The sequence below is a fragment of the Pygocentrus nattereri genome, chromosome 17 (genome assembly GCF_015220715.1).
Source record: "Pygocentrus nattereri isolate fPygNat1 chromosome 17, fPygNat1.pri, whole genome shotgun sequence".
Classification (NCBI taxonomy): domain Eukaryota; kingdom Metazoa; phylum Chordata; class Actinopteri; order Characiformes; family Serrasalmidae; genus Pygocentrus; species Pygocentrus nattereri.
In genome coordinates this window covers 21,572,904-21,582,433 of record NC_051227.1, presented here as the reverse complement: position 1 = coordinate 21,582,433, position 9,530 = coordinate 21,572,904, and the positions used below count along the sequence as shown (strand labels likewise).

Sequence of the window (9,530 nt, the reverse complement as noted above, 5' to 3'; positions counted from 1 at the left end):
GTAATACATATCGGATCTTTTTATATTAACTACCTTTCAAAGTTGAGAACATTTATAAAATTGATATTTTGGAGACAAGCTTTGGTCCAAACATTGATGATATAGATTCTCAGCCCAAATAAAATATTAATATTTATTTCTGACATAATGAGGTAACAATGACTTGGGTAAGCTCATTGAAATACATGCAAAGCATGTTTTCTGTTTATTATTGTTTACTGATTACAACTGATAAAAAAATTACTTATTGAACATTTGTCAATTTCATGTTATTGCTATTATTATTATTATTTTGTTATTGTTTCATGAAAGCAATGAGTTGTTGTGCATTGCAATTATTTTATCATGATTCCAATGACTGACTGCACCTAACAACTCCCTTAACTGCAGTAATGCACAGCTTCCCATGGTATATTGCGACATAAAACCACAGTTAGAATACTTACACTGTTAGAATTCAATTCTGTTTTCTGTCTTTTATTTAAGTCAATATCAGTCTGATTTGCCAGTGTTAAAGAAAGCATACATGTACATATCAAGCACAAACAGGACCAAGAATCACTGGTATTGTTATTCATTCTGTATCTTTATTTCTCATGTATTAAAATCACATAGACTCAAGTTAGACAACTGAAATACATATAAATCAATCACTTCGGTTTAAAAATTGTGTGCATGTGCACATGGATTGTGCCTGTATCCAATAAGGACAGTATTGCTTTCGTCCCTCTGAGATTTGTTCGCTGCAACTGGCCTCTTTCTCCTTAGTATGCATCTAATAGAGAGTGTCTGGTTGTATTTGGCAGGCTCTGTGGCAGACAAGAACTCAGTGACCTCTCAGCTCATCTGTAGGGGGACGTGCTGCATGAGGAGCTTCACTTACACACACACCGAGCACACACCAAAGACGGCCTGCAAATGAAACACACTGCACCGTTTAAGCAATGGCCGTTCACATACATCGCCTAGAATGGCCCTTACCCTGGGCTACATCAGTTCAAACTCAAACCACATACCCACTATGTTATAAGAAGCTTAGAGGTTGGCACTCAACTCGTCCGTGGTGAACCAACATTTCATCCTTAAATAAAGGGTACATGTGCATATGAGTGCTGGAACAGAGCACTTAACAGAATTTTGCAAACAGATAAAATTGATGGCAAACATTCCATTAAATTACCCCTATAATTACAGCTGAGGGAACGCAGGGGTTTGTGTATATGAGCCATGCAGTGAGGCTTCCCCCTCTGATTAGTGGCAAATGTAGTCAGCACTAAAGGAAAATATGTTGGGTAAAAATATGGCCCTGTGGTCGAGTATGTAAAGGCAAACGACATATATTTTGCCCTGAGAAAACTCTGAAACATAAATTTATGTTCGGGACAATGCATTCACTTTTAGTGTTATCAGTGTAGATACAGTGTAGAAAGAAATGCATGGGCTTACTTTAAATGTAATTCTGACTAAAACATACATTCACACAATTACCACCAAAAGCACAACAACTGAAAGACAAAATGTATATGTTTAATTCATGTGGAAACATTTGAATCATAGTAAATTCACTATATTACCTTTTCAGTGATTGGATGATAAAGAGTCCAAATCATCTACATTGATGTCCAACCCAGCAGAAAGAGTCTGAAGTTGAGAATCTATTGCCTGTTTAACAAGGCACAAACTTCTTTGCCACTGTTGTCATGGCAACCCCCACTTAAGCAGTTCAGTAGGGGGTGCTAAGGATGTGACTATAACCATGATAACCAGAATTATGAGCAAGGCTATAGGTTCTAAAAAGGATAAGAAAGCCTCATATTATTAAACAATTGTAGATAGATCATTTCAGCATATTATTTCTCATCTAATAACTTCTTGTTGTTCCCAAAAGACTTGAAATCTTAAATAAAATGGGCAAAAGTTACTTTAGATGTATAGTGTATTATAACAATGAAATCTACATTGTATAAGTTATGGCATATCGTTGCTGTTGGAACAAAACCTCTTATCTTTTTCAGTATTTGAAAATGTCAGCTGCCTTTTGTAACAAAATTCAGGATGCTCCAAAATTACCTGAAAATTAATCTACTTATATTAACTTCCATTTAAAATTAAGAATTTATTTTTCTTTCTCCTGTAAAGTTCCAATTTTGGCGATCCAAGTTTTGGTTCCAAAAGCAGCAATAAAACAACATACCTTTTCACTGTAGTGTAGGACTATACTGATCTAAAATACATGCCAACTGCAAAGACTCTATGAAAATATCCATAACTTCTCTCAGTTTGGTAAAAATGGGCAATTTCTGTTTAAAAACCAAACCAGGTCTTTATGGACATGAAAAGGATGAGAACATCTTTCTTAGAGATTATACATGGGCAGTTATGAAAACTTCATGCCAAATATGCTAACATCGCCACCAATTAACATTGTTATTTGTCCATCCATCCATCCATTTTCTAAGCCGCTTCTCCGTCAGGGTCGCGGGGGGATGCTGGAGCCTATCCCAGCAGTCTTCGGGCGAAAGGCAGGATACACCCTGGACAGGTCGCCAGTCCATCGCAGGGCAGACAGTTATTTGTATCATGCAAAATTATGTTTGATTACTTTCATTCACTGTTAACAATTTTAGCATTTTTGACTGAACTGTTCCTTTAGTGAGGACAGCATGGCTAACTGGGAATTTAACTTGGTAACCATCAATTAGCATAAAGTAATTTGTATCATAGTATTCAGTTACTGTTCACTTTCATTCACTATTGACACCATTAGCATTCTGAACTGAACATCTGTACATGCAGACTGTGAGGACAGCATGACTAGCAGGCAATGGAAGCTACTAACCATTGACTGGAATAATGTAAGTATCATGCATTCTGGACTGAACTACTCCTTTAAAGCATCAGATTCCATTACAAGCAGTGTAACATTAAGCATTTCCAAAAGCTCAAGAGATGAGGCAAGCCTGTCTTATATTGGTTAATTTCTGGGTTTGCAATGTGCTTAAGCTTTCAGTCCACATTAGTTAGATGGAGCTTTTACATTCTATCAGAGACATAAAGACAGAGTGGGGGGATAAATGTAGAGCTGAATTTTCTGGTGGCTGTCTGAAGCCATGCTGCGGTGTCTGAAAATCCAGGCATCAGCAAACTCACCTTCTCTCCAAGTGTACGTGCATGAGACAGAGAGCAGAAGAGAGAGAGAGAGAGACAGACAGAGAGAGAGAGCGCGAGAGAGCGAGAGAAAGAGAGAAAGAGAGAGAAAGAGAGAGAGCGAGAGAGCAAGAGAGAGAGAGAGAGAGACTGCCAGCGAGCGCACAGCTTTGTCCTTATTTGACACTGCACTCTCAATTAGGAAATGGAGACAATAGATGTTCTCTTCAGTACAAATCTTTTTGCTAGCATTATCTGTCCAGTTACTTTGCCGGTGAAAGGCTTCCCTTCACCTCACCTTGGTATGACAACACATTTAAATAATCACTTCAATTGGGTCTGGTGCCAGCACCGCACTAAAGAAATTACTCTCCATTTCTGCTTCTGCTTCTTCAGTCACAAATTGAGCACTGCTATTCCTACCTAAAATTATTCCTGATAGCAACCTTTTATGCAGAGTGCATTTCTCCCAAATCTTCTCTGCATCTGTAATCATGCAACCATTAAGCCCTTTAGGATGGTTAAGATGAGAAAGAACTAAATGATCTTCAAAGGTTACCAGTCCCATGTATAGGTTTTTAGTCAGTAATTAACTTCACCAAGGCATGTGTTCTTTTACAGTCCCTTAAATTCTAGGTATTAACTGGATAAGTGTGAGGTACACGGTACTTGGTAATTATTTTGGGTAACATGAAGGTAAGCTCCAAGGCAGTATAACTAAATTGCACTGCAATTCCCAACAAGTTCTAGGTAAGAAGTGATTAAGTGGGAGGTACGATCTCTAAAGTACTGTAATTATTTCTGGGTATTCTGAGTTTTATATAGTATGTATTGGTTTATTACCTCTAAATAAAACTAAATCTGGGCTGTCAAAGAAATGTGATGATTCTTATGGTTTTACTGTGTCCTGATCATTTACCTTACCATTTTTTACTCATTTTCTTCTGTCTATATGACTTACATGGTACTTGGGAGAAAATCGCTATGACCAAATTAACTTTAGAATTAATCTGCTTTCATTATTTTATATTTTATTTGGTTTTATATTTTATCTACACCATGGACTAATGGTGTATGGATCTTCTATAACTCTACAGAAGTAACCCATTGGTGAAGGGTTGCACATGGATACTATATACTTTTTATTTCTGCAATTATAGTACACATCAAAATAACCAATATAAAAACATCTACAGTCTTAAAACTGAGCACCAGTAGGCAGAGTGCAGATATGCTGGTCTCCAATTTACACTGTGGGTGGTAATTTAATTGTAGTGATTTTCAAACACCTACCATCTTTGAACAGAAACAGTATCTAAGCTACTTCTGCATTTCCAGTTCTCAGGCAGACATAAAATTTCATGACACACTGCATTAAGGCCAGGATGCACTAGTGGGTTTGTGACAGTTGCACTGGGAGTTATACCAGCATTGTACTCATACTGAATTCAGTTCTCATTATCACCAACCATTTTATTCAAAACACCTACCTTGTGCTTCTATGTACTGGTCCACTTACCAAAGATCCACTATATAGGTGTACAATTACCTTCTGAAGCCCAGCTATTGCTGTCCGATTTATTCCTCACTCTTCAGCCCTTATTATTGGTCAGTGTCTGAACATAGCACCTCTCTTGAGCAGATATTACTTGCAGTAGTGACACAAATGTGGCAGTGGCATGGTACCGCTTGTTGCCTGTGGTATAAGTGTTTTTATAAACATCACTGTCACTGCTGGGTTGAGGGAAATCCATTCTGTACCCTATACAACCTACACTTTATCCATCCATAAGCATCTCTATGGTCAGAAACTAACAATTGATGAAGTGCAAGAGCAAGACTAACACAAACTAGGCATCAACAGGCTATAGCTAAGAAAGTGGAGCTATACTGTAAAAAAAATAGGTAAATTTGATTTGCATAGCCCCCAAAAAGCTGGGGATGCTGTGTAATAAGGGGAGTCATAACCTGTGCATAGCAGGGAATTAGCAATTATTTTACTGAGGAGGAACAGAGTAAACAAACAAACAAATAAATTTCAGCTCATAAAGAGGCAATCATGCTTACTTTTTTTGAGTAAGCTCAACTTAAGCCATTTTTTAACCTAACCTAAGATGCTGTCCTTTTTTAAAAGAGAACTTTTGACTAAACTAAGTCAAGAAAAAATGCAAAAACATGCAGAATGTTGACTTAAAATTGAGCTGACTTTTTGCAGTGTACAAGGCAGGGGTTTCTAATAAAGTGGGCAGCAAGTGTATGGTCAACCCTTTTGAAGGCAAAATTATACATTTATACCACATTCATGTATCATTAGATCCATCTTAACATGATTACAGTACGCTAGTGTTCATCCATTAAGCAAAGTCGTAGAGTACACCCGCCATTTGCTCCAACACACCTGATCCAACGAATCGAGCAGTAAACAAGTTCACTCTCAGTTTAATTCAGGAAGTCAGAGCAGAGAAAACATTGAAAGTTATGGGACAGGGTTATTAAGTATGAAGGTTGGGAAGTACTACTTTATACAATTTTCAGTGTTCGCCAGGCTGCACAGTGACAGAGCCATGCAGCTAACAACGACACAATTATGTTGGAAGCGGAGAGCATGAAGGCTGTTTGGTTGTGCAAGTTCTCTCTCTGCCAGTGCGTTCAGCTGGGTCAGTGCAGAGGCAGACAGACGGTGGCTGGCACTCAGTAAGCATGCATGCCCTGCTGAGCTGAGCACTTCCAGCCTCATCGTGCCCTGCCTGCCTGTTTTGTATTCATGGTGGATGGCTATCACTCCACTGTTGCTGGGGGCCTCGCGGAACAGCCTCCCATTACCTGGAAACTGACAGAGCTTAGGGTGAAGTTTAATAAATAAATAAAGTCACATTGCAATGCATAATGAGACGGTGAAAAATCTATTTTGTTGAGGTAGCAATTTTAGGTGTCCCCCCTTTATTCTAGAGAACTTTTGATGGGAGCATTGGAGAAGAGTGAGGAGAAGATCCGAGGGCCATGATTTAACCAAATGCATCTGCTGAGCTCATTCACAGGCCATATTAGATTAAATCTGTCTTGATTTGCAAAATCCCTTTTCAGCAAAGGAAGAACACAAATAGAAGCAGCTGTGCCATTTCATACTTGTTTTATGCATTTATATGTGTTTGGATTTTGTCTTAATGCATTAAATACTTATGACCTGTTAATTATTTAAGACATAAAACATATGCTGCAAAAGTGTCAGTGCAAGCCCTCTGTTTTGATAGTAGTGGCAGTATAAGGTCTAAATAGTTGTACAATGTAAAATATTTATTGGTTAGGTCTATAGTACCATCCATCCATCCATCCATCCATTTTCTAAGCCGCTTCTCCGTCAGGGTCGCGGGGGGGTCTATAGTACATGATGTAAAAAAAAAACTAATAAAAAAAGAGTAGTTATACAGTTTCTTATTCTTAGTCTTCTTTATTTTAAGTACTTTCATAGATAGATAGATAGATAGATAGATAGATAGATAGATAGATAGATAGATAGATAGATAGATAGATAGATAGATAGATAGGATACAGATTTTTTTATGGGATTTTTCCACCTTCAGTGTCGAATTTATGCTGAACCACTTGACCCCATGATAATTCCATAACAAAAGGGCCAAGCTGCTTTTAATTAATGGACCTACACTCTCAGATTCTTCCCAAAACTATTGCAAACAGCATTTAACTTCCCTTCTACATTCTCCATCTGTTCTTGCCAACATGGTGTAATGTAAACCATATGCCTGGCAGCATGCAAATCAAATGTATTACATTCATATTGTAAATTCTTCTTTTGATATACTCCATAATGCATTAGCTATGCTTGTGAAAGAGCCACAAAATACAGCTCAGGTTACAAAAATGACCTAGTCTATATATATATGTCTTCCAGGAACATGTCCAATTGATTGCATTCAGTCTACCAGAGTATCTCAATAAGCTGATATGTTATGACTAGAATGCTTGTTCTTGTGTGAGTTCTTATTCACTCTGCATTCTGCCACAGAAAATGTGCTGCATACAAGCAAACAAACAAGGAAACAAACAAAAAAAAATGAAGAAGTAAATAAATAAAAAGACCATTGTCTATATATGGAGGTGTTCAATATAAAATTTAATAAGATTGCTGAGATACAGTCTTTTAGACCTATATATTGATATATGTATGTTCCATTTGAGAAATTATTAAAAATAAAGGTCCCTAAATGGTTCCTTGGCCATACAGTTCCAAGAAAAACCCTTAATTATAGAACCTTTCCATTACTTGGATCTATGAGATGTTGAAGTGCAAGAAATGTTTAAAAATAAAGGTCGTAAATAATTACTGGTTTGGCCATACAGTTATAGGAAAAAAAACATTTATTGACCTTTAAATTTTTTGCATCAGTGAAATACTGAGGTAACAAAAATCCCTGAAAATAAAGGCCCCTAAATGGTTCTCTGCTCAGCTATATGGTTCCAGAAAAAAAAATTGAGGACCTTTACCTTGGATTTAAGGGAATTACTAGATATTGCTAAAACATAGAGGTTACATCATGAGGAGATTCTTTACACTTTAAATGTTCCTCACATTTGCATATCTCATTTTCAAAATGTTCTTTAGACTTTATTGCAAGGTTCTTTAGGGAACCAAAAGTGGTTCTTCTGGCATTGCTCCAAAGAACCCTTTTTGGTGCCTTTAATTTTAAAGATTGCCTGTACGCAGACAAACAGCTGATCAGTAAATGATAACTAATGACTATGCACCTTGTGCTTCTGAAGGATGGCTTGTGGTCAGTGTTGCTTAAGCTCTCCACCCGGGTCCCAAGCTCCTGACCCGTGATTTTGTAAGCAGAGCTCACGAGTTAGGGTCTCAGGGAACAGGAGGAGGGCAGCCGGCGCCCTTCTCTCTTCTCCCACCATCACTGGGACTAGATGTTCCCTTTTCCTACCATCTACTGTCTGCAGAACCAGGAGAGCTTGTCTGCAGCAGCCTGAGCAGGTTATGGACTGTTTGCCTTTGTTTGTGACTGTTGCTCTCGCCCTGTGTAAAGAGAAAAGAAGGGAAAGAGAGGAGACAAATATCCTCTCTCTTCCAGACTTTCATGCTGCAGAATCTGTCGCTTATCCCTGCACATGAGGAGCTTAGCGCTAGTCCCAGGAAAAAGGCTCTACCACTGTACATAGAGACGTGATTCTCCAGAGATTTACACATGAGTAATGGAAGAATACATAGTGAGATGAGATTGGTAAAAATGAGAACGGAACAGTGGAAAGCTGTTGCCAGACTTGCCAGACTTTTGTTTCCCCTTTTCGGATCGGACTGCGATGGACGAATGTCTCTCTGCAGTCGCTGGTCTTTGTGAGTAGAGGAAACACCCCCCCACCCCCCCTTCACTGTCTCACTCTGAGCCAGACGCTCAGTCCTTCCTCTTTGTCCTCGCTGCATGCTGCAGGGTCATGAGAGTCTGCCTGTGACTTGCCCTGCCCTCTAACCCTGCTTACATCCGCCAAAAGCTCAAGGTGATGACCATCATCCACATGTATACAGATATAGCACATCCAGGACACACTAACCTTGCTCTGTTGAGATGTACATCAAACAATGGTGTGTAAACACATAGCAGATTAATATATACTTTCAACCACAGTACTTTGTCAAACTGTAACGTTGGAACCCGTTCTGTTGCCTGAACCAACCCGTACCCCAGAACACCCTTGCGCAACCTCTGGTGCCTAATTCTATGAGTGGCCACTGTAACACTTCGGAGGTGCTACAGCCAAGAAGTCCTATCAGACGCGTAGTACATACAGATGCGTTAAACAGCTGCCGAGACTATAACGGTACCCCCTCCCCCAAGCTATTCCACCACCATAACTTAATTCGCTTAATATGGTTACTGAAATCTTTCCCATCTGCGATGGCAATCTAGGCAATCGCCCCAGCCAAAACAAAAGTGATGTTATTCTCATCACCTCTCCAGCTCCTCCCCCTACCCTATGAACCCCCCCCCCCCCCCCCCCCCACCCCAAGCTTGCAGCCCCCTGCCCTCCCCTGAGGCTGAGTAGGGGGAGGAAAGAGGTGACTTTCTATGGAATGAGCAGATTATTATTAGCCGTTCCCAATTTACCTCTGGCTTTGCTGGCCGAATGAGATGCCTTCGCCACTGCCATCCATCTTTCAGGGAAAAATCAGGTTTGGAGGTGAACACAGGAGCTGGTTGCTGAATCAGACGCAGACTGGTCTGAAGATGGGGGTGGGGGGGTGGCGGGTGGAGTGAGCAGGTAGTTCCCACCCCTACGCTTGCTGCCATTGGCTCGCACGAGCCATCCGTCACCCTGTCCTGCAGTGTCTGGAGGTTGCGGAGCGTCGGCGAGACTGGGGC

The 9,530-nt window shown here is 39.7% G+C and overlaps 1 long non-coding RNA gene across 2 annotated transcripts in view; it reads right to left on the bottom strand.

Moving 5' to 3' along the window:
* Positions 1-565: 565 nt before the first annotated feature.
* Positions 566-9,530, bottom strand: part of LOC119265804 — a 51,041-nt gene continuing 42,076 nt past the window's right edge. For both annotated transcript variants that reach the window (XR_005131747.1, XR_005131746.1), the window contains one exon: positions 566-5,977. This is a non-coding gene — a long non-coding RNA (uncharacterized LOC119265804). The remainder of the gene's footprint in view (positions 5,978-9,530) is intronic.